The 25,533-nt window shown below is 44.3% G+C and overlaps 1 protein-coding gene across 3 annotated transcripts in view; it reads left to right on the top strand.

The window, feature by feature from the left end:
• Window positions 1-25,533, top strand: part of LOC118369393 (adhesion G protein-coupled receptor A3-like) — a 262,103-nt gene that overhangs the window by 99,098 nt on the left and 137,472 nt on the right. The gene's annotated exons all lie outside the window — the stretch shown is intronic.

Genomic DNA, 25,533 nt, shown 5'->3' with positions numbered 1-25,533 from the left:
TACATGTCACTTTGTCTGTTATTTTGTTATGGTGTTTGACTGTTTGTTTTATGGTGGGGAAATGGGGTACCAAGCCAAGTTGCCCATGGGCATACACTACCCGTAGGAATACTTTGTCTAAATACCCTAGTTAGAACTGGGCGGACCACCCACTGTATTTTATTGGTTAGGTAGTTAGTTATCTGTATTGAAGCAGGCTAGTCTAGCTTACGGGTGTTTTGGGATATTTGTTTCTTTCCTTGGGTCCAGCTCAGACCCTTTTCCCGCCCCCCTTTACCGTGTGTTTAAAAATAAACCAATAGTGTTTGAGGGTAGATTTAAGTTGTCTGTGGTTATTAGTTCTCAGTGTTCTCACTGTTCCCTTTTCACTGTTATAATTTGCATGAGTTATGTTACGGGTCTTGTTTCCATCCCCCTTAGACTGCAGAGCCATAGGGATTCATAACATAAGTGGGGACTCATCCGGGATCTGTCATTGCTGACTCCCATGCTGCTCGTGCAGATTGTTGTAGTGGTCTAGTTCAGTGTTGAGCGTCACAGCTGGGAATAGCGTCATAGCTGATGTACAGGGCTGTAGTGGAGCAGGTTGAGAGCTTCAAATTCCTTGGTGTGACACATCAACAACAAACTAGATTGGTCCAAACACACCAAGACAGTCGTGAAGAGGGCACGACAAAGCCTACTCCCCCTCAGGAATCTAAAAATATTTGGCATGGGGTCCTGAGATCCTCAAAAGGTTCTACAGCTGCAACATTGAGAGCATCCTGACCGGTTGCATCACTGCCTGGTATGGCAATTGCTCGGGCCTCCGACCGCAAGGCACTTCAGATGGTAGTGCGTACGGCCCAGTACATCACTGGGGCAAAGCTGCCTGCCATCCAGGACCTCTACACCAGGTGGTGTCAGAGCAAGGCCCTGAAAATGGTCAAAGACCCCATTGTGTGCCTCCCCCAACCCCTCTTTTACGCTGCTGCTACTCTCTGTTTATCTTATATGCATAGTCATTTTAACTATACATTCATGTACATACTACCTAAATTGGCCCGACCAACCAGTGCTCCCACACATTGGCTAACCGGGCTATCTGCATTGTGTCCCACCACCCGCCAACCCCTCTTTTTACGCTTCTGCTACTCTCTGTTCATCATATATGCATAGTCACTTTAACGATACCTACATGTACATACTACCTCAATCAGCCTGACTAACAGGTGTCTGTATATAGCCTTGCTACTCTTTTTTTCAAATGTCTTTTTACTGTTGTTTTATTTCTTTACTTACCTACACACACACACCTTTTTTTCGCACTATTGGCTAGAGCCTGTAAGTAAGAGTTTCACTGTAAGGTCTACTACACCTGTTGTATTCGGCGCACGTGACAAATAAACTTTGATTTGATTCGTTTGCTATTTGTTGGCTCTGTTTTGGTAGTAGTTCAAAATGTCTACTTTTGATTTGAAATCCTTTTTGGATAACCCTACGTGGGAGGTTTTTGACAAATGTCGTAGAGTTGATTTACTGACCTTTGCTGACCATTATTCAGTAGCTATTCCGCAGAGTGTAGTTAAGGCGGAGGTTAAACAGCTAGTGTTATATGTATTGTTGGAAGAGCAGGTGCTTGTATTACCGCTGCCTGAGCCTACTACCCCTGTAGGGGATGTTGCTGCTCCTGTAAACCCGTTGGTGTCTAAGAACGAGGGCGAGGCTAAAGCTCCAGTCACATTGCCCCGTTTTGATCCACTCTCCCCACAGTCAATCGGTGATGCCAGGAGGGATGTCCATTCAATACAGTTCCAACTGGAGGCGGAAGAGAGCCCAAATTAGACGAGAGACTCTCCAGTTGGAGGTGTGTAAAATTGAGACAGAAAAAGAACGAGACCAGCGACATTTGGAGATGTGTAAAATGGAGGCAGAAAGAGACCAGCGGCAGTTGGAGATGTGTAAAATGGAGGCAGAAAGAGACCAGCGGCAGTTGGAGATGTGTAAAATGGAGGCAGAAAGAGACCAGCGGCAGTTGGAGATGTGTAAAATGGAGGCAGAAAGAGAACAGAGGCAGTTGGAGATGTGTAAAATGGAGGCAGAAAGAGACCAGCGGCAGTTGGAGATGTGTAAAATTGAGGCAGAAAGAGAAAAGAGGCAGATGGAGTTCAAAATGCGCCAGATGGAACTGGAGGCAGAGACAGTGAGGCTAGCCTCTGTTCCTACTGTGCCTGTTAGTGAGGTGTCCTCACCAGCTGTAGCTTCCAACACTTTTGACATTAGTAGGCAGATTGCCTTGGTACCTTTGTTCAGGGAGTCAGAGGTTGACTCCTATTTTTGTGTTTTTGAACGTATAGCCGTAGCATTGAAATGGCCTGAAGAGGTATGGTGCCTATTACTTCAGTGTAAAATAACTGGTAAAGCCCAAGAGGTTTTGTCAGCGCTACCTCCAGAAGACAGTTTGAATTATGAAGTGGTCAAAGCTACTGTTCTTCCGCCTATGAGCTTGTGCCTGAGGCATACCGACAGAGATTTAGGTCTCATAGAAAGTCTTCTAGTAAGTGTGTGGAATTTTCTAGAGACAAGGGAAATCTGTTTGATAAATGGCATGCTGCTAGTAAGGTAACTGATTTAAACTCTCTCCGGGAGTTCATCTTGTTGGAAGAGTTTGTAGTTTACCTAAACGAACAGAAAGGTTCCTCCCTGTCAGAAGCGTCTGTGTTGGCAGACGAGTTTGTGTTGATGCACAAGAGCGTGTTTTCGGGTCGTACTGAGAGTAGAGCCACTGAGTTACCTACGTTTATTCCTAATCGGCCAGCAGTAGTATATCAAGCACGCCAGAAAAATGATCGTCCCTGTTTCTGTTGTCAGAAGGTGGGACATATGATTAATGCTTCCTGCTAAAACGCAAACAAGAGATGCCTCTTTGTGCCAAGCCGCCAACAGGTGTTGGTCTAATTCGTACGGTTGTGAGGTCTGAAACGAAACAGGTGCCACAGGGTAACTGTAGTTTGAAAGACCCAGTCCCCGACCACAGTTATGAACCGTTTATTTCAGGGGTTCGTTACCCTAACGAATGATGAAGCATCTCAGCATCTGGTTAAAATCCTTAGAGATATTGGTGCGGCACAGTCGTTTATATTGTCTGATGTGTTTCCCTTATCCGACGATACATACTGTGGTTCCAGTGTGTTAGTTCAGGGTATTGTAATGGGTTTTGTCCCAGTGCCGTTGCACTTTGTGAAAGTACACTCTGAGTTAATCAGTGGAATATTCAGAGTGGGGGTACGTCCTATGTTGCCAGTAAAAGGTGTTACCTTTATAATGGGTAATGATATTGCCGGAGGAAAGCTAGTACCCGTATTGGATAAAAGTGACCACTCTCTCTCCAAAGAGCTGGCACAGAGTTATCCACATGTGTTCCCCGCTTGTGCTGTCACTCGTGCTCAGGCAAGGACCTGCCTTGTTGATAGTGTTGTTAAAAAGGCAGAACAGCGCTTTATTATGGACAGACTTCATGTTTTGATCATGACAGTTTACAATCCAGGGTTACTCCATGCAGTTTAGTCTCCTCAACTTGCTCAATTTCCACATAATTTATTACAAGATTCTGTTGAGGTTTAGGGTTTAGTGAAAGGTTTGTCCCAAAAACAATGATCCTCATACATAGACACACTATCTTTACTCAAGGCCAGTGGCATGCCATTAGTAAAGATTGAAAAAGTAAGGGGCCTGGACAGCTGCCCTGGGAAATTCCTGATTCTACCTGGATTATGTTGGAGAGGCTTCCATTAAATAACACCCTCTGTGTTCTGTTAGAAAGGTAACTCTTTTATCCACAATATAGCAGGGGGTGTAAAGCCATAACACATACGTTTTTCCATCAGCAGACTATGATCGATAATGTCAAAAGCCGCTCTGAAGTCTAACAAAACAGCTCCCACAATCTTTTTATCATCAATTTCTCTCAGCCAGTCATCAGTAATTTGTGTAAGTGCTGTGCTTGTTGAATGTCCTTCTCTACAGGCATGCTAAAAGTCTGTTGTCAATTTGTTTATGGTGCATTCAGCATGTCAAAACCTCTTACCAAAACAATTAGTGATGAAGCCAATCTCTCCTTTACTTTGAGCCTTGAGAGATTGACATGCATAGTATTAATGTTAACCCTCCGTGTACATTTAAGGGCTAGCCATCCTGCCCTGTTCTGAGCCAATTGCATTTTTCCAAGGTCCATCTCGTGTGGTCAGGTGCCACAAGAGATTGACATCAACACTACTTGTTCCAGCTTTGTTTCCAGAAGGTATCAAAATTGTCAATAAATGTTACACCTGTCACACGGAGCAGAAGAGGTGAACCCAAGAGCAGACTCAGACAAGGAGACTGGGGTGAGGTAACCAAGGTATTTAATGAAACACAGGGGGAAGATGGGGTGCAGGCCAGGGTAAGCTCGGACAGGTTGCAGGAAGCCTAGAGTGATGGCTGAGACTGGAGCGAGGGGAGTTGGGACTGGGTAAGCAGGTCCGGAGAGGAATCCAAGGACGCAGTGGAGTAAGGGGTCCAGCACGGATTAGCAGGACTGATGAGACGTGGGACTGGAGACGGGTCAAAGTCAGAGCAGGCAGAACTGTAGCGGAGAGGAGAAAGCCGTCAGGCATGGGTAAACAGGCATAACTTGAAAACAGGATCTAAGCAGGAACAAACGTCTAAAATAACTGAGCAGAGATTATGATCTGGCAGCGTAGAAGTGGCAGGGCAGAGTATTTGTAGAGGTCTTGTTTATGGAATAGATTGCAGCTGGTGGGGATCTGCTCTACCTCCTGCACACCTGTCTCTGCCCACACAATCACACACCCACACAGAGAGAGAGGAAGAGGGAGAGAGAGCACACGCACACAAACGTGAGGGGAGAGCTAATCGCTCTCGCTCGCTGTCCCAGAGACTCACTCAGTAGTACACACACGGGCGTGCACTCACGCGTTTCAGTTGCAGTGCAGTGCAGTGCAGTGGAGTTGTGCAGTACACACACACACACACGCATACATGTACGTTGTGCAGTACACACACACAAACACATCCTCACATCGCTGCATCTCGATAACCATGCTCACGTGCATTGACGGGCGATCGCACACATCTGTGCACATACACTCTCACACTCCCAATGATCCTTTTCCACCATTGCGTCCCAGAGAGGAATTTGATGGATTTTTTTGTCTCATTCTAATTCTGATTAGGCCTCACAATTAGCCAACATTTTCCTTTGTATATACAAATTATGCAATTTTCTCCCTCCAAGTGGATCCTATATGTTAATGTTGCACTTGGCAGCCACTGGTTCAGTCAAGCTTTCCCAGCAGCACAGAGAAAAGCGAGCTGGAACTGAGGAACTGCATTGGTTCGCACTGTAGACTGTATAAAATGTATAAAACGGCAGTCCAACAAAAACGCCACTCTCAACCCAGTCTGAACCTCACCTCTACCCTGCTTCTATATCATCAAGTGTGTCAACAGACAAGCAGGGAATTAGAGAGAGGGGGAATGTCTGGCCCTGGTGCTCTCATTAAATAAAGGATCAGAGATTAGTAATGCTCTGGCCTCTCCACCATGCCAGGAGCAAGGTCCATGTCAATGCCAGTTTAACTACGTGAGGTCATATTTGTAGTCATTATGCTCTTTTTGTTGATGGAGTTAACCTTTAAATAATGTCTTCTGAGTTGTGTATGTGTGTAGCCCTGTATGGAGAGGAAAGTCTAAACACACAGTATTTATCATGAAGTTTAATCCCCCCAATGTGTTATTTAAGGAATAAGGCACGAGGGTTTGTGGTATATGGCCAATATAAGATGGCTAAGGGCTGTTCTTGTGCGCGACGCAACGCGGAGTGCCTGGATACAGCCCTTAGCCGTGGTATATTGGCCATATACCACAAACCCCCGAGGTGCCTTATTGCTATTATAAACTAGTTACCAACGTAATTAGAGCAGTACAAATAAATATTTTGTCATACCCGTGGTATACGGTCGACATACCACATCTGTCAGCCAAACAGCATTCAGGGCTCGAACCACCCAGTTTATAATTGAACTTAAACTCCACCAATAAGTCATATTGAATCTGGATTTTATGATCTCCACTAAGGTGATCCCAAAATGTTTTCATAGCTTTTCTGCCACCTCAATTGAGCGTAGGCACAAGCCAAAGTTGCCCATACTTCGTTCTTCAGAGGGTGCCATGCTACACAATGTGTAAGTGTAAACATTCAGGATATGTTACGTCGTCTTGCTGTCACTGTCTACTATGGTAAAGCACTCTGATGCTGGGAAAAGTGTATGTGTGTTTGTGCGTGCGTGTGATTTTGTGTGTGTGCACAGGTGTGCATGTGTTGTATGCATGTGCAAGCATCTACAGTGGGGCAAAAAAGTATTTAGTCAGACACCAATTGTGCAAGTTCTCCCACTTGAAAATATGAGAGAGGCCTGTAATTTTAATCATAGGTACACTTCAACTGTGACAGACAAAATTAGGAAAAAAAATCCAGAAAATCACATTTTAGGATTTTTAATGAATTTATTTGCAAATTATGGTGGAAAATAAGTATTTGGTCAATAACAAAGGTTTATCTCAATACTTTGTTATATACCCTTTGTTGGCAATGACAGAGGTCAAACGTTTTCTGTAAGTCTTCACAAGGTTTTCACACACTGTTGCTGGTATTTTGGCCCATTCCTCCATGCAGATCTCCTCTATGTGTGCGTGTGCCATGCATGTGTGTGTGCGTGTGTGTGTGTGTACACTGTATATATAATTTAGACTCCGCTCACAGGCACAGAATGATAAGATCCTCCATTTCCATATTTCGTTCAGAGTCTAGGCCCAAAATAAAGGTGTTTGTGTGTGTGTGTGTGTGTGTGTGTGTGTGTGTGTGTGTGTGTGTGTGTGTGTGTGTGTGTGTGTGTGTGTGTGTGTGTGTGTGTGTGTGTGTGTGTGTGTGTGTGTGTGTGTGTGTGTTCAGTACAATTCAGTCAACAATTTGGACACACCTACTCATTCCATTTTTTATTTTTTTACTATTTTCTACATTGTAGAATAATGGTGAAGATATCAAAGCTATGAAATAACACATGTGGAATCATGTAGTAACCAAAAAAATGTTAAACAAATCAAAATATATTTTATATTTGACATTCTTCAAAGTAGCCACCCTTTGCCTTAACGACTGTTTGTCTGTTGCCAGTTCATCTTGTTTGTTCAAGCCAACCAGCGTTTTGTGTCTCAGCTCCTACTTTTTCAGTCTCTTTTTTCTCGCCCTCCTGGTTTTGATCCCTGCCTGTCCTGATTCCGAACCCGCCTGCCCGAACACTCTGCCTGTCCCTGAGCACCCGACCTGTACCTTTGACCCCCTCTAGATTACCGACCTCTGCCTTACCCTGAGCCTGCCTGCCGCCCGGTACCGTTGCCCCACCTCTGGTTTACTGACCCCTGCCTGCCTTGAAGTTCTTCCAAGATGGTGCAGCAGTAAGAAGTGCTTGTTTTCGTACCATGTAAATATTCATTTTTTTCCCATTTTTTTTTGTGTACATTTCATTATTTCAATCTCTTTTTTCCATTTTCGAATAAAATATACCTTCCTGCAACCCACCTCCCCAATGTGGTACAGATCTGCAATTATTTTAGACCTCATAACTGGAACCTTCATCAGAAGCTAACCAGCTAATTAGCTATTTAGTCATTGTTAGCCACTGCTAGCGGTCTTTACCTTTAGCTTGGACACCAACCGCTTTAGCCAGGACAGCCCGGAAAATACCTGCCAGTCTGCACAGCACGGTATCAGCATATTGGACTGCTTTTATTCCCCCACTACATCACTTGATTCCTGCCACAAGCTCTGGACCATTACACAGGATCTTCACAGCTAGCTAGCTGCTACCGAGTGGCTACTGCGGCTAACGCCCTTGTCCAGAAGCATGCACGAGTTAGCCTCGAGCTAGGCCCATCTCCCGGTTAGCAAACGAAGTACACCAACTACAATACCTCTCTTGCCAGTTGGCCTGGACCCTTTGTCGACACGGAGCCCCGCCGATCCATCATGACTGGTCTGCTGACGTAATTCGGCCGATGTGCTCTCAACCAGCTACTGCGTCTTGGATGTTGGTGGTGATCCATCTGCAATTCCCGGCCCGCTAGCTTCCTGAACGCCGTGTCTCCCGCTCGCCTAGCGTAGTAATCGACTACCAAACGGCTCCCTGTTTCATCTATTGCTGTTCATTGGAGCCTATAATCTCTCGGCTACACAGCTGATGCCTGCTGGACTGTTCATTAACAGGGTACTTCATTTTGTTTATCTGTCGGCCCCAGCCTCTAACTCAGGCCCTGTGTGTAGCTAACTGACCCATTAATCGCCATTTACCCATTGTTGTTGTCCTAGCTCTTTACCCGTTGTCTCACCCGTTGTTGTCTTACCTCTCACAATCAACACCTGTGATTGCTTTATGCCTTTCTCTAATGTCAATATGCCTTGTATACTGTTTAGGGCAGCTCTCATTGTTTTATTTTACTGAAGAGCCCCTAGTCCTGCTCAACATGCCTCAGATAGCCCCCTTGTTCCCCCCCCACAGATGCGGAGACCACACTTAGCTTAACTGGCGCCTCTAGAGATGCAACCTATCGCATTGTCACTCAATGCCTAGGTTTACCCCCACTGTACTCGCACCTTAACATACCCTTGTCTGTAAATTATGCCCTGAATCTATCTGCTACCGAGTAGCTACTGTGGCTAACGCCCTTGTCCAGAAGCATGCACGAGTTAGCCTCGAGCTAGGCCCATCTCCCGGCTAGCAAACGAAGTACACCAACTACTGCAACTGTACTCGCACCTTAACATACCCTTGTCTGTACATTATGCCCTGAATCTATCCTACCACGCTAAGAAACCTTATCCTTTTTTCTCTGTTCCCAAAGCACTAGACGACCAGTTCTTATAGCCTTTAGCCGTACCCTCATCCTGGTGATGTAGAGGTTAACTCAGGCCCTCTGTCACCAGGTGCTATCATTTGTCGACTTCTGCAACTTTAAAGGCCTTGTGTTCATGCATGTTAACATCATAAGCCTGAATCTTAAGTTTGCTTTATTCACCGTCTGAATCCTGACTTAGGTAGGCTACCAAAAATTCTGAAATTTCCAACCCCAATTACAACATTTTTCATCAAGACAGAACTGCAAATCTACTGTAGAGAGCCTGCAGAGTTCTGTCATACTATCCAGGTCTATGCCCAATCAGTTTGAGCTTCTACTTTTAAAGATCCGTCTCTCCAGAAATAAGTCCCTCACTGTTGTCGCTTGTTATAGACCCCCTAAGCTCTTAGCTGTGCCCTGGACACCATATGTGAATTGATTGCCCAACATCTATCATCAGAGTTCGTACTGCTAGGTGAGCTATATTGGGATTAACACCCCGACCATCCTACAATCTAAGCTAGATGCCCTCAATCTCACACAAATGATCAAGGAACCTACCAGGTAAAACCCCAAATCCGTAAACATGGGCACCCTCATAGATATCATCCTGACCATCTTGCCCTCTAAATACACCTCTGCTGTTTTCAACCAGGATCTCAGTGATCACTGCCTCATTGCCTGCGTCCGTTATGGGTCCGCGGTCAAACGACCACCCTTCAGATTTTTGGGACACTGTAAAGTCCATGGAGAATAAGAGTACCTCCTCCCAGCTGGCCACTGCACTGAGACTAGGAAACACTGTCACTTACTGATAATCGAGCATTTCTCTACTGCTGGCCATGCTTTCCACCTGGCTACCCCATATTTGTTTTTGTTTATCTGCTCTTTTGCACCAGTATTTCTACTTGCACATCCTCATCTGCACATATCTCTCCAGTTTAAATTGTAATTACCTTCACTATTGGCCTATTTATTGCCTTACCTCCTTACTTCATTTGCACACACTGTATACAGATGTTTGTATTGTGTTATTGACTGTATGTTAGTTTATCCCATGTGTAACTCTGTGTTTTTGTCACATTGCTTTGTCTTGGCCAGGTCGCAGATGTAAATGAGAACTTGTTCTCAACTGGCCTACCTGGTTAAATACAAAATTGACCTGTGTATTGCCTGTCCCTGTTGGAATATTAAACTATTGTTTATTCGACATGGTCTGCATCTGGGTCTTACCTTCATACCTGACAGCTTTGCACACACACACTTGGCATTCTTTCAACCAGATTCATGAGGTAGTCACCTGGAATGCATTTTAATTTGTGCCTTGTTAAAAGTTCCTTTGTAGAATTTCTTTCCTTAATGTTTGAGCCAATCAGTTGTGTTGTGACAAGGTAGGGGTGGTATACATAAGAGCCCTATTTGGTAAAAGAATAGCTCAAATAAACAAAGCGAAACAACAGTCCATCATTACTTTAAGACTAGAAGGTAAATCAATCCGGAAAATTTCTGCAGTTGCAAAAACCAAGCGGTATGATGAACCTGACTCTGAGGACCGCCACAGGAAAGGAAGACCCAGAGTTACCTCTGCTGCAGAGGATAACTTCATTAGAGTTAACAGCCTCGAATTGCAGCCCAAATAAATGCTTCGCAGAGTTTCAAGTAACAGACAAACCTCAACATCAACTGTTCAGAGGAGACTGCATGAAGCAGGTGTTCATGGTTGAATTGCTGCAAAGAAACCACTACTAAAGGACACCAATGAGAAGAAGAGACTTGCTTGGGCCAAGAAACACGAGCAATGGACATTGGACTGGTGGAAATCTGTCCTTTGGTCTGATGAGTTAAAATTTGAGATTTTGGTTACAACCACTGTGTCTTTGAGACGCAGAGTAGGTGAACGGATGATCTCCGCATGTGTAGTTCCCACCGTGAAGCAAGGAGGAGGTGTGATGGTGTGGGGGTGCTTTGCTGGTGACATTGCCAGTGAGTTATTTAGAATTCAAGGCACACTTAACCAGCATGGCTACCAAAGCATTCTGCAGTGATACTCCATCCCATCTGGTTTGCACTTAGTGGGACTATCATTTGACCAAGAAGGAGAGTGATGGAGTGTTGCATCAGATGACCTGGCCTCCACAATCCCCCGACCTCAACCCAATTGAGATGGTTTGGGATGAGTTAGACTGCAGAGTGAAGGAAAAGCAACCAACAAGTGCTCAGCATTCCAGGTGAAGCTGGTTGAGAGAATGCCAAGAGTGTGCAAAGGTGTCATCAAGGCAAAGGATGGCTACTTTGAAGAATCTCAATATAAAATATATTTAGATTTTTTTTAAACACTTTTTTGGTTACTACATGATTCGATGTGTTCTTTCATAGTTTTTATGTATTCACTATTATTCTCCAATGTAGAAAATAGTTTAAAAAATAAAGAAAAACACTTGAACGAGTAGGTGTGTCCAAACTTTTGACTGGTACTGTATATATAGCCCAGGCTGCTGCAGACTGAATAATGTTGCCAGGCTAAATTCCCAGTAACTATTGCTAGCAGCGGACATGGGACCAGTGTGTGAATCATGCCCCATTAATCAAACAATTGAAAGCCCTGCTTTCCAGCTTCGGAGGTATCTTTCTTAATACCCTCCATTTTTAATCACCCTAATCTGCTGCTGAATGAAAAACCTGGGATAAACATTAGCTGCAGACAGTCTTTCTCTCTATCTGCTTCTCTCTCTCTCTCACTCTCTCTATTTCTCACCCTGCTCCCCATTTTCTTATTTTCTCCCAACCACATTCTTTCCCTCTCCAGGCATTTTCACCTTTTGAATTCCTGACGTTTCTATTCCTAACTTTTCTTTCTCCTCATCCCTTGATTTTTCTTCACAACTCTCCTCAAGCTGATTGGCTCTTGGACTTTTTCTGGCACTGTGTTCTCCACAGGCATCAGTAGCCATGGAGACAAGAGTTAATTGTCTTAGTACTTTCCAGTTCATCAGTGGATTTGTAGGCAGTTAGGTTAAACTAGCACATGAAAGAATGTTCCGAGCTGGCCAGAGGGAGTTGAAATTCTGATTGTCAGAGGGATAGTAGGTTAGTTGATGGCATTACATAGACAAAACTGTAGATAGTGGCAAACTGAGAGAGCATAGAATTACAGTTTTGCACATAAAAGCTTTGGTGGGGTTACACTGTCACAACATGTTTTATCGATGTCCACCATGCAAAGAAATATACAAACAGCTCCCTTTTAAACTACATTTTTTAATCAGAAGATCCTTGTATGAATAGTGTTCTTACCTGGGCCCTATGTCCCGTGGTCATGTCACCGCTCATCACTGTCAAACGCTCCCTTAGACACTTCAGCGAGCAGGCCTTTCTAATCAACCTGGCCCGGGTATCCTGGAAGGATATTGACCTCATCCCGTCTGTAGAGGATGCCTGGTTGCTCTTTAAAAGTGCTTTCCTCACTATCTTAAATAAGCATGCCCCATCCAAAAAATGTAGAACTAAGAACAGATATAGCCCTTGGTTCACCCCAGACTTGACTGCCCTTGACAAGCACACAAACATCCTGTGGCGTACTGCATTAGTATCGAATAGCCCCCGCGATATGCAACTTTTCAGGGAAGTCAGGAACCAATATACACAGTCAGTTAGGAAAGCTAAAGCTAGCTTTGTCAAACAGAAATGTGCATCCTGTAGCATTAATTACAAAATGTTTTGGGACACTGTATGGAGAACAAGAGCACCTCCTCCCAGCTGTCTAGGGAGACTTTTATCTCCCTCACCAACTTCAAACATCAGCTATCTGAGCAGCTAACCGATCGCTGCAGCTGTACATAGTCTATTGGTAAATAGCCCACCCATTTTCACCTACCTCATCCCCATACTGTTTTTATTTATTTACTTTTCTGCTCTTTTGCACACCAATATCTCTACCTGTACATGACCATCTGATCATTTATCACTCCAGTGTTAATCTGCAATATTGTAATTATTCACCTACCTCCTCATGCCTTTTGCACACATTGTATATAGACTCCCCTTTTTTTCTACTGTGTTATTGACTTGTTAATTGTTTACTCCATGTGTAACTCTGTGTTGTCTGTTCACACTGCTATGCTTTATCTTGGCCAGGTCGCAGTTGCAAATGAGAACTTGTTCTCAACTAGCCTACCTGGTTAAATAAAGGTGAAATAAATCAAAAATAAAATACTACACTGAGGCTAGGAAACACCGCCACCATCAATAAATCAATGATAATTGATCATTTCAATATTTTTCTGCGGCTGGCCATGCTTTCCACCTGGCTACCCCTACCCTGGCCAACAGCTCTGCACCCCCCACAGAAACTTGCCCAAGCATCCCCCCGCTTCTCCTTCATCCAAATCCAGGACATATTACGGATATATTCAATCAATCCCAGTCTGCTGTTCCTACATGCTTACAGAGGGCCACCATTGTTCCTGTTCCCAAGAAAGCTAAGGTAACTGAGCTAAACGACTAACGACTATAGTGCCCCATAGCACTCACTTCCGTCATCATGAAGTGCTTTGAGTGACTAGTCAAGGATCATATCACCTCCACCCTACCTGACACCCTCGACCCACTCCAATTTGCTTACCGCCCCAATAGGTCCACAGACGACGTAATCACAATCACACTGCCCTAACCCATCTGGACAAGAAGAATACCTTTGTAAGAATGCTGTTTATCGACTACAGTTCAGAATTTAACACCATAGTACCCTCCAAACTCGTCATTAAGCTCGAGACCCTGGGTCTCGACCCCGCCCTGTGCAACTGGGTCCTGGACTTTCTGACGGCCGTCCCCAGGTGGTAAGGGTAGGAAACAACACTGGGGCCCCACAAGGGTGCGGTCTCAGCCCTCTCCTGTACTCCCTGTTCACCCATGACTGCGTGGCCATGCACACCTCCAACTCAATCATTAAGTTTGCAGACGACACTACAGTAGTAGGCTTGATTATCAACAACGATGAGACTGCCAACAGGGAGGAGCTGAGTTCCCTCGGAGTGTGGTGTCAGGAAAATAACCTCACACTCAACGTCACCAAAACAAAGGAAATGATCGTGGACTTCAGGAAACAGCAGAGGGAGCAGCCCCCATCCACATCGACGGGACAGTAGTGGAGAAGGTAGAAAGTTTTAAGTTCCTCTGCGTACTCACGGACAAACTGAAATGGTCCACCCACACAGACAGCGTGGTGAAGAAGGCCCAACTGCACCTCTTCAACCTCAGGAGGCTGAAGAAATGTGGCTTGTCAGCAAAAACACTCACAAAAGTTTACAGATGCACAATCGAGAGCATCCTGTCGGGCTGTATCACTGCCTAGTCTGGCAACTGCTTTGCCCACAACCGTAAGGCTCTCCAGAGGGTAGTGAGGTCTGCACAACGTATCACCAGGGGCAAACTACCTGCCCTCCAGGACACCTACACCACCCAATGTCACAGGAAGGCCAAAAAGATAATCAAGGACAACAACCACCTGAGCCACTGCCTGTTCACTCCGCTATCATCCAGAAGGCGAGGTCAGTACAGGTGCATCAAAGCTGGGACCGAGAGACTGAAAAACAGCTTCTATCCCAAGGCCATCAGACTGTTTAACAGCCATCACTAACATTGGTGCCGGAGGAGATGGCTGCCGTTTTACTCAATTGTGCCATTATGTGGGTTTTTTTTGCGATATTTGTAAATTATTTTGTACATAATGTTTCTGCAACCGTATTTTACATCAGAAAATAGCTTCTAGATATCAGGACAGCGATCACTCCCCTCGGATTAGACAAAGATTATTTTAACAACAACAACAACAGCAGCAGCAAGCAGGACTCACACGATATTCTCCAAACACCCCACAGGGCAGACATCCCAATTATTCGGAAAAAGAAGCGACGCAGAGGAAGAAGAGCCGGATGCCTCGTCCGGACCCGCAGAAGGCAACTAGGTGCATGAAATCTAAGGAAGTCTCTGGATTTTGCTCGCCTGAAGTAGAGTATATTATGATAAATTGCAGTCCACACTACTTGCCGAAAGAGTTCTCAGCTATACTTTTTGTGGCTGTTTATTTACCACCGCAGACAGATGCTGGCACTAAGACCGCACTTAGGGAAATAAGCAAACAGGAAACCACTCACCCAGAGGCGGAGCTCCTAGTGGCCAGAGACTTAAATGAAGGGAAACTTGAATCATTCTACCAAATCTCTATCAACATGTTAAATGTGCAACCAGAGGGACAAAAATTCTAGATCACCTGTACTCCACACACAGAGATGCGTACAGAGCTCTCCCTCGCCCTCAATTTGGTAAATCCAACCAGCTCTATCCTCCTGATTTCTGCTTACAAGCAAAAATTAAAGCAGGAAGCACCAGTGACTTGGTCTATAAAAAAATGGTCAGATGAAGCAGATGCTAAACTACAGGACCGGTTTGATATCACAGACCGGAACATGTTCCGGGATTCTTCCGATGACATTGAGGAATACACCACATCAGTCACTGGCTTTATCAATAAGTGCATTGAGGACTGTACGTACATACCCCAACCAGAAGCCATGGATTACAGGCAACATTCGCACTGAGCTAAATTGTAGCGCTGACGCTTTCAAGGTGCGGTACTCTAACCCAGAAGCTTACATGAAATCCCACTATGCCCTGCGACGAACCATCAAACAGGCAAAGCGTCAAAACAGGGCTAAGATTGAATCATACTACACCGGCTCCGACGCTCGTCGGATGTGGCAGGGCTTGCAAACTATTACAGACTACAAAGGGAAGCACAGCAGCAAGCTGCCCAGTGACACGAGCCTACCAGATCAGGTAAATCACTTCTATGCTCACTTCGAGGCAAGCAACACTGAGGCATGCATGACTGTGTTATCATGCTCTCAGTATCCGACGTGAGTAAGACCTTTAAACAGGTCAACAATCAAAAGGCTGTGGGGCAAGATGGATTACCAAGACGTGTGCTCCGGGCATGTGCTGACCAACTGGCAGGTGTCTTCAAATGACTACAGACCCGTGGCACTCACGTCCGTAGCCATGGAGTGCATTGAAAGGCTGGTAATGGCAAACATCAACACCATTATCCCAGAAACACTGTACCCACTCCAATTTGCATACCGCCCAAACAGATCCACAGATGATGCAATCTCTATTGCACTCCACACTGCCCTTTCCGACCTGGACCAAAGGAACACCTATGTGAGAATGCTATTCATTGACTAGAGCTCAGCGTTCAACACCATAGTACCATCAATGCTCATCACTAAGCTAAGGAACCTGGGACTAAACACCTCCCTATGCAACTGGATCCTGGACTTCCTGACGGCCTCCCCCAGGTGGTGAGGGTAGGTAGCAACACATCTGCCACGCTGATCCTTAACAATGGAGCTCCCTAGGGGTGCGTACTCAGTCCCCTCCTGTACTCCCTGTTCACCCACGACTGCATGGCCAGGTACGACTCCAACACCATCATTAAGTTTGCAGACGACACAACAGTGGTAGGCCCGAATCCCACCGTACCTTCTCCACTATGCAATGTGGTTTCCGAGCTGGTCATGGGTGCACCTCAGCTATGCTCAAGCTCCTAAACAATATAACTGCCATCGATAAAAGACAGTACTGTGCAGCCGTCTTCATCAACCTGGCCAAGGCTTTCGACTCTCAATCACCGCATTCTTATCGGCAGAGTCAATAGCCTTGGTTTCTCAAATGACTGCCTCATCTGGTTCACCAACTACTTCTCAGATAGAGTTCAGTGCGTCAAATCGGAGAACCTGTTGTCCAGAATCTGTCAGTCTCCATGGGAGCGCCACAGGGTTCAATTCTCGGGCTTACTCTTTTCTCTGTATATATCAATGATGTCGCTCTTGCTGCTGGTGATTCTCTGATCCAACTCTATGCAGACGACACCATTCTGTATACATTTGGACACTGTGTTAAAACTTCCTTCGGGGTAGGGGGCAGTATTCAGAAGTTTGGATGACTGAGGTGCCCAAAGTAAACTGCCTGCTACTCAGGCCTAGAAGCTAGGATATGCATATAATTGGTAGTATTTGATAGAAAGCACTCTGAAGTTTCTAGAACTGTTTGAAGGATGTATGTGAGTATAACAGAACTTATTTGGCAGGCGAAACCCCGAGGACAAACCATCCGGGATTTTTTTTTTTTTAGGGCACACTCTTTTCAATTAGTTTTCTGTGGGGATGTAGATTTCTAAGGCACTTGCTTACAATTCATATCGCTTCCCCTGGATGTCAACATTCTTTAGAAATTGGTTGATGTTTTTCCTTTGAGAAATGAAGAAGTAGCCCTGTTCAGAACGAGGGTCGAGTCTAGTGTACTGTTCGTGGTTAGGGCACGTGACCTGAAAGCTCGCTCCACTTCGTTTTCGTCCTGTATTGAACGCAGTTTATCCCGTCTCAAATTGTATCAATTATTTACGTAAAAAAATACCTAAAGTTGTATTAGGAAAGTTGTTTGAAATATTAGGTATTTTGAAGTCATGTTGCACGAGTTGGAACCAGTGTTTTTCTGGATCAAATGCGCCAAATAAATTGACATTTTGGAGATATAACGATGGAATTAATCGAACAAAAGGACCATTTGTAATGTTTATGGGACATATCGGAGTGCCAACAGAAGAAGCTCTTCAAAGGTAAGGCATGAATTATATAGTTATTTCTGAGTTTTGTGTCGCGCCTGGAGGGATGAAATATAATTGTTTTTGTTTCATGGGGTGCTATCCTCAGATAATCGCATGGTTTGCTTTTGCAGTAAAGCCTTTTTGAAATCTGACACCGTGGCTGGATTAACAAGAAGTCGAGCTTTAATTTGACATATTGCATGTGTATTTTCAAGAATATTAAATATTTACAATTCTGTAGTTTGAATTTCACACTGCAATTTCACTGGATTTTGGCCAGGTGGGACGCTACCATCCCATGTACTCTAGAGAGGTTATTAACAAACCTCCAAATGAACTTCAATGCCATACAACACATTTTCCATGGCCTCCAACTGCTTTTAAATGCTACTAAAACTAAATGCATGCTCTTCAACCGATTGCTGCCCGCACCCGCCCACCCGACTAGCATCACTACTCTGGACGGTTCTGACTTAGAATATGTGGAAACTACAAATACCTAGGTGTCTGGTTAGACTGTAAACTCTCCTTCCAGACTCACATGGAGCATCTCCAATCCAAAATTAAATCTAGAATCGACTTCCTATTTCGCAACAAAGCCTCCTTCACTCATGGTGCCAAACCCACCCTGGTATGTGTTGTCATTCATTTGCGATGCCATTTACAAATGGCCTCCAACACTCTGCTCAGCAAATTTGATGTAGTCTATCACAGTGCCACCCATTTTGTCACCAAAGCCCCATATACCACCCACCACTGTGACCTGTCTGCTCTCGTTGGCTGGCCCTCGCTGCATATTTGTCGCCGAACTCACTGGCTCCAGGTCATCTATAAGTATTGTTATTTAAAACCCCACCTTATCTCAGCTCACTGGTCACCATAGCAAAACCCACCCATAGCACGCGCTCCAGCAGGTATATTTCACTGGTCATCCCCAAAGCCAACACCTCTTTTGGACGCCTTTCCTTCCAGTTGTCTGCTGCCAATGACTGAAACAAATGTCAAAAATCACTGAAGCTGGAGACTTATATCGCCCTCTCTAACTTTAAGCATCAGCTGTCAGAGCAGCTTAAATATCACTGTATCTGTACACAGCCCATCTGTAAATAGCACACCCAACTACCTCATCCCTATATTGTTATATTTTTTGTTGTTGCTCTTTTGCACCCCAGTATCTCTACTTGCACATCATCATCTGCACATCTACCACTCCAGTGTTACTGCTAAATTGTAAATATTTCACCTCTAGGGCCTATTTATTGCCTTACCTCCCTAATCTTACTACATTTGCACACACTGTACATAGACTTTTTCTACTGTGTTATTGACTGTACGTTTGTTTACCCCATGTTTAACTCTGTGTTGTTGTCTTTGTCACACTGCTTTGCTTTATCTGCCTCATCACAGTTGTATTTGAGAACTTGTTGAAGGTGAAATAAAGGTGAAATAAAAATGTTGATATATATAAATACATTTATAGAAGGATTTTATAGCCCTTCTTACACATGACTGTGACGGTCTGTAGTGGACGATTGGTTAAAGAGGAGAGGTAGAACAACATTTCTCTAAAATAATAGCTGCTTCTGTTATGGTGCTGCAGGAGGGATATGTTATTTTTTTCCCAAATCGCTCTCCGACCATCCATACCCAGATTTAGCTTTCTCTATTAAAGTGTTTCATCATCACATAGGCCTGCAGTGGTGTGTATATATGTGTTTTTATTGTGTTGCATGATATACCAAAACTTTTGTACTTTTTCAATATTAGTACATGAAAAACGATTCGGTAGTAGAATTGGTTACTTTTGGGAATTCTATCAAATGTGTCTCACGTTGTCTGCTGATTGTGAAAGTTTCAAGTCTGTCTATCAGCGCAGCCTATGTCCCCTTATAGCACGAGGGCACCGTGCCTGTTCGTGCCTGCTTCGTGCCTGCTTCGTGCCTGCTTCGTGCCTGCTTCGTGCCTGCTTCGTGCCTGCTTCGTGCCTGCTTCGTGCCTGCTCCACCTAAGCCAGGCATACACTCAAATGTTGTTGATCAGTACAATAATAGTAATAATAGTAATAATTTATTAAACAGAGTAAAAATGGACAACTAGAACAAGCTCAAACCAAGTTTATTTACCTTCTGGGTCAAACAGCCTCAAAGACATGCTTCCACCAGTACAAGTATTTATACCCCTCTTTAGTCAGAATCTCCTCCTTTTCTCTAAACACTACATCTTTGTTGCTAGGCAGGAAGTTAAGGGATGTGGGTAATAAACTGTTCCTTCTCCCTTCATGTGACCTGACCTGACCTCGGCCCACATTCCTCAGTAACTCCGCAGCTATCCACTCTTATCAGTGACTGCAACCATGTGATTGCCTTTCCCTTTATTTAGTAAGCCCATGGCTCTTATCCAATCTCCATTGACCCCACCATCTACATTCCTCATACATGTAACCAGTAACGTCTAGTATAGCAAGTATTTCCAACTAGAACCCAACAATTCGTAAAGCGCTTTTCATTATACAAGAATAATCTCAAAGTGCCTGAAACAACATTCAAATGTATCTGACCATATCATGAAAGCTACAATCAAAGTCTAGGAGGAAGGGTAGGCCAGCCGATAGAGAGGAGTCTTAGGTCTGCTTTAAATGCTTGAACAGTCTGAACAGCCCTGAGATGATCTGGAATGAAGTTCCATAGGCGTGGTGCATTGGAAGAAAAGGCACAATCCCCCATTGTGCACGCCTGGTTCTGGGAGCATAGAGGAGTTTGTCATCACTTGAACATAGGGTGCGTGGAGGTTGATATGGGGAGAGTAAGTCTGACAGGTAGGCGAGGAGGATAATTGTTTTTTTTACCCCTTTTTCATGGTATCCAATTGATGGTTACAGTCTTGTCCCATTGCTGCATCTCCTGTGCGGACTCAGGAGAGGCAAAGGTCAAGAGCCACAATGCCCACTTAACCCAGCCGCACCAATGTGTCACAGGAGTCACTAGAGCGCAATAGGACAAGGACATCCCAGCCGGCCAAACCCTCCCCTTACCCGGATGACGCTGGACCAATTGTGCGCCGCCTCATGGGTCTCCCGATCAGCAGGCTGCAACATAGCCTGGAATCGAACCTGGATCTGTAGTGACACAGTGCCTTAGACCGCTGCGCCACTCAGAAGTCCTTATAGTAATTTATTTGAGGAACAGGTAGACAAAAGAGATCAGCAAGGATGGGGGGATGTGGGAAGACTTCTCTGTTTGCGTCAGATTGCATGCAGGCCCCCAAGTACAGCATTGCTATAATCGATTCTGGAGAAAATGTATGCATGGATTAGCTCTTCTGCGTCAATAAAAAGTGCTTTCCAAGTGGAAGGAAGCCGATTGTTTTCATCTGTAGCCCAATTAAATCAGCCAATACAAAATCAATAACTCAATGAATGCACACACTGCTATTGAATATGTACTTCCCTTTATTGTGAATACATTTTCACAATATAGTTTTCTCTTGAACATTTATTGAACAAGGATGTTTTGCTTCAACATTTATATGAATATTTAGTACTATTGAAGAGTAACCTAATGTTTTTGTTCAAACAAATGTCAAACAATAGCTTACATTGACACCTTACGCCTGCTTTTGTGAAAAAGCGCTCTACAATTAGGCCTCTTTGCCCTTGAACAATTTTTTTATTTTATTATGTTTTTCTTGAGCATTTAAGCCTATTAATTTGAAAAGCCTTAGGATTAAGCTTGCAAAGGGAGGGTATATTACTGATCATTTCTAAAGTTTACCAGTAAGCTACCATCATTTTGGTGACTTTAAAGTTTTGGGGAGAATTTAGTGGCCTTTTTGGATACTTCAGATTATCACAGGTGTCTGTAATTATCTCTGGCCCTCAGGGTGTCCTTCTCACATGTAAAATAATGAAATACTTTTTTTTTTTTTTTTACAGCTAAAATGACAAAGCTGTTAAACATTATCCTAAATATAGTGAATACCATTGGGCTTTAATATAATGTTTTCAGCATTAAATATTTTTTTTATTTTTTTTTATACACTTTTATTTATTTTACTATATCAATATGTATTTGTTGTTAATGTTTTGTCACCAAACTAGTGGCAGTTGATTAATTAAGCTATTTTATTTTTAACCATATGGTCTATACACTAGAAACTCAGACAATAGTAATAAAACATGTATAATATATATTAATTTTTACAAAGTTATTCAATTATAAATGAACAAAATTACAATGAATTACCAAAATGAATGAATTTACCGGTAACTTTGCTAATTTACCGGTAGCTTTGCAAACCTACTTAGGCCTATCATTTTGCAGAAACAAAACAAAATGTGAAACAATAAATGGACATCTTGTAGGTCGACTGCCTGTGTCAGTTAATAGCCTATACCAGCATATGAATTAAATCTAATGAAATAAATAATAGGTTTAGAAAATAAATAGACTATAACAAAACATAAAGTTTAGAAAATCTAAGTACCCACTGTCCAGGTATGAGGCTATAATTGCCTAGTTTGTCTTTTTTTTGCAGCACAGAATCACGTGGACACTGTTATGAGTCAACCCATGTATCACTAGTGTGTGTACAGTATGTCTGTATGTGCGTGCGTGTGTGTGTGTATTGTTTGCTAACTATGCTCCCAATAGTTAGTAGTGTTACACTATGGTGTTTCCTAACTATGGTCATACACAATATCTTTATTCTTTATTCTGTTTCCTATGTTTATTTGTATACAGTAGCTGTTAAACTGAATTTATGATCGGAAGCACCCATGCACTTACTTAGAGGAAGTAGGAAACCAACTCTGTGGCATTGAGCCTCTTGTAAAATGTCTGAGAATTGCCAGAGCTTTGGAATATTGGTTTGTTGTTGAGGAGGGGACACTTTTAAAGTTTACTGTCTTGTAAGCAGGCATTATGAAAACAAATAGTTAAACATCAGCGTGAGAGGATAAACGTTCCTAATGAGGCCCTTGGGAAGCGTTAGGTTCAGAGAGCTCCACAATAGTGCAGTGTTACGTGTGGATGTAGGTCATTGCTTTGTGTTGTGCCCCTGTCTCGCCCTAGCGCTCCAAGCTCCCTCATAGTTATTATTTAGTATGAGGATGACCTTACTAAAAAATGTTTTCTATCAAATCATCAAACCACCCATAAGCTGACTGACAGTTTGTCCAGCTCCAGCAATCTGTTTATCTGGGTCTCAGTTGAGCTCTGCGGAGCAGATATGGAAGAGTTTACGATCTAGCTGCCACTTTGTTATTTAAGCCCTCAGCTGTGAGTTTGCCTTGCTCAGGCAGTAGGGAGGAGAAGGGGAGAGGAAGGGAGGAAAGAGGGAGGGGGAGGAGAGGGGGAGAGGATGAGATGAGGAGAAGAGGGTGAGATATATTTCCCATGGTACAGTATGTGTTGGTTGGCCTGTTCACCAATGATGTAACTGTCCTCTCTGCACACTATTCATGTCTCAGTCTCTCACACATAGACTTGCACAGGGGCAGCAGGGAGCACAGGGGCAGCAGGGAGCACAGGGGCGGCAGGGAGCACAGGGGTGGCAGGGAGCACAGGGGTGGCAGGGAGCACAGGGGTGGCAGGGAGCACAGGGGCGGCAGGGAGCACAGGGGTGGCAGGGAGCACAGGGGTGGCAGGGAGCACAGGGGCAGCAGGGAGCACAGGGGCGGCAGGGAGCACAGGGGTGGCAGGGAGCACAGGGGCAGCAGGGAGCACAGGGGCGGCAGGGAGCACAGGGGCGGCAGGGAGCACAGGGGCAGCAGGGAGCACAGGGGCGGCAGGGAGCACAGGGGTGGCAGGGAGCACAGGGGCGGCAGGGAGCACAGGGGCGGCAGGGAGCACAGGGGCGGCAGGGAGCACAGGGGCGGCAGGGAGCACAGGGGCGGCAGGGAGCACAGGGGGCGGCAGGGAGCACAGGGGCGGCAGGGAGCACAGGGGGGAGCACAGGGGCGGCAGGGAGCACAGGGGCGGCAGGGAGCACAGGGGCGGCAGGGAGCACAGGGGCGGCAGGGAGCACAGGGGCGGCAGGGAGCACAGGGGCGGCAGGGAGCACAGGGGCGGCAGGGAGCACAGGGGCGGCAGGGAGCACAGGGGTGGCAGGGAGCACAGGGGCACAATTTGTTGTACTATTTGTTCTGTCCTTTCAGGTGGATTAAACTGAAATTGCAACTTTCTAAGGCTTGTTTAAAAAATAAAAATAGTTTGGAGATTATTTCCTTTTCAAACAACCGAAAGTGAGCAGGTGTAATCTGAATAAAGGGGAAAATGTTCTTCCTGAATATAGGATGAGACATTCGTACCAATTGACTAGAGAACCAGTTTGGATTGAAGTATAACTTTTGTATGACTGATGCCTTTAGTGAGAGGTCTAATGCTTTAATATTTAATAATTTCTGCCCACAAAATTCATATTCGTTATATAAATAGGCCCTTTTAATTTTATCTGGCTTGCCGTTCCAAATACAATTGAATATTTATTGTTCATATAATTTAAAAAGCAGGTCACTAGGTGTAGGCAAAACCATAAGCAAATAGGTAAACTGTGATGTGACTAAAGAGTTAATCAGGGTGATTTTTCCACAAATAGACAGGTATTTCCCTTTCCATGGTAGCAAGATCTTATCTATTTTTGCTAACTTTCTATAAAAATGTATTGAAGTGAGATCATTTCTTTCTTTTGGGATTTGTATACCGAGTATGTCCACATCTCCGTCAGACCATTTATTGGTAAACTACACAGTAATGTAAAATGTGCATTTTTTAGTGATCCAATACGTAATATGCTACATTTATCATAATTTGGTTGTAATCCAGAGAGGTTAGCAAAAGTATCTAGATCCTCTAAGAGGCCGTGGAGAGACTCCAATTGTGGTTTTAAATGAAAACATGAATCATCAGCATAGAATGACACCTTAGTTTTTAAGCCACGGATTTCTAATCCCTTAATATTATTCTTTGATCTTAGCAGCTAACATTTCGATGGCAATAATAAATAGATATGCCGATAGTGGGCAACCTTGATTTACTCCTGTAGAAAGTTTAAAACTTTCTGGGATGTAGCCATTATTTATTATTTTACACCTAGGGTTACTATACATAACCTTAACCCATTTTATAAGAGATTCCCCAAAATTGAAATATTCTTGGCATTTATATATAAACTCCAGTTGTACTTTATCAAAAGCCTTTTCCAAATCAGCTATGAAAACCAGGCCTGGTGTCCCCAATATTTCATAGTGTTCTATTGTTTCCAGTACTTGTCTTATACACTGCTCAAAAAAGGGAACACTAAAATAACACATCCTAGATCTGAATGAGTAAAATATTATTATTAAATACTTTTTTCTTTACATAGTTGAATGTGCTGACAACAAAATCACACAAAAATTATCAATGGAAATCAAATTTGTGTGTGGCCTCCACGTGCCTGTATGACCTCCCTACAACGCCTGGGCATGCTCCTGATGAGTTGGCGGGTGGTCTCCTGAGGGATCTCCTCCCAGACCTGGACGAAAGCATCCGCCAACTCCTGTACAGTCTGTGGTGCAACGTGGCGTTGGTGGATGGAGCGAGACATGATGTTCCAAATGTGCTCAATTGGATTCAGGTCTGGGGAACAGGCAGGCCAGTCCATAGCATCAAAGCCTTCCTCTTGCAGGAACTGCTGACACACTCCAGCCACATGAGGTCTAGCATTGTCTTGCATTAGGAGGAACCCAGGGCCAACCGCACCAGCATATGGTCTCACAAGGGGTCTGAGGATCTCATCTCGGTACCTAATGCCAGTCATGCTACCTCTGGCAAGCACATGGAGGGCTGTGTGGCCCCCCAAAGAAATGCCACCCCACACCACGACTGACCCACCGCCAAACCGGTCATGTTGGAGAATGTTGCAGGCAGCAGAACGTTCTCGATGGTGTCTCCAGACTGTCA

This window comes from Oncorhynchus keta, chromosome 36, assembly GCF_023373465.1.
Source record: "Oncorhynchus keta strain PuntledgeMale-10-30-2019 chromosome 36, Oket_V2, whole genome shotgun sequence".
Lineage (NCBI taxonomy): Eukaryota > Metazoa > Chordata > Actinopteri > Salmoniformes > Salmonidae > Oncorhynchus > Oncorhynchus keta.
Note: the sequence above shows the minus strand (reverse complement) of the source record. Positions and strands in the feature narration are given on the sequence as shown.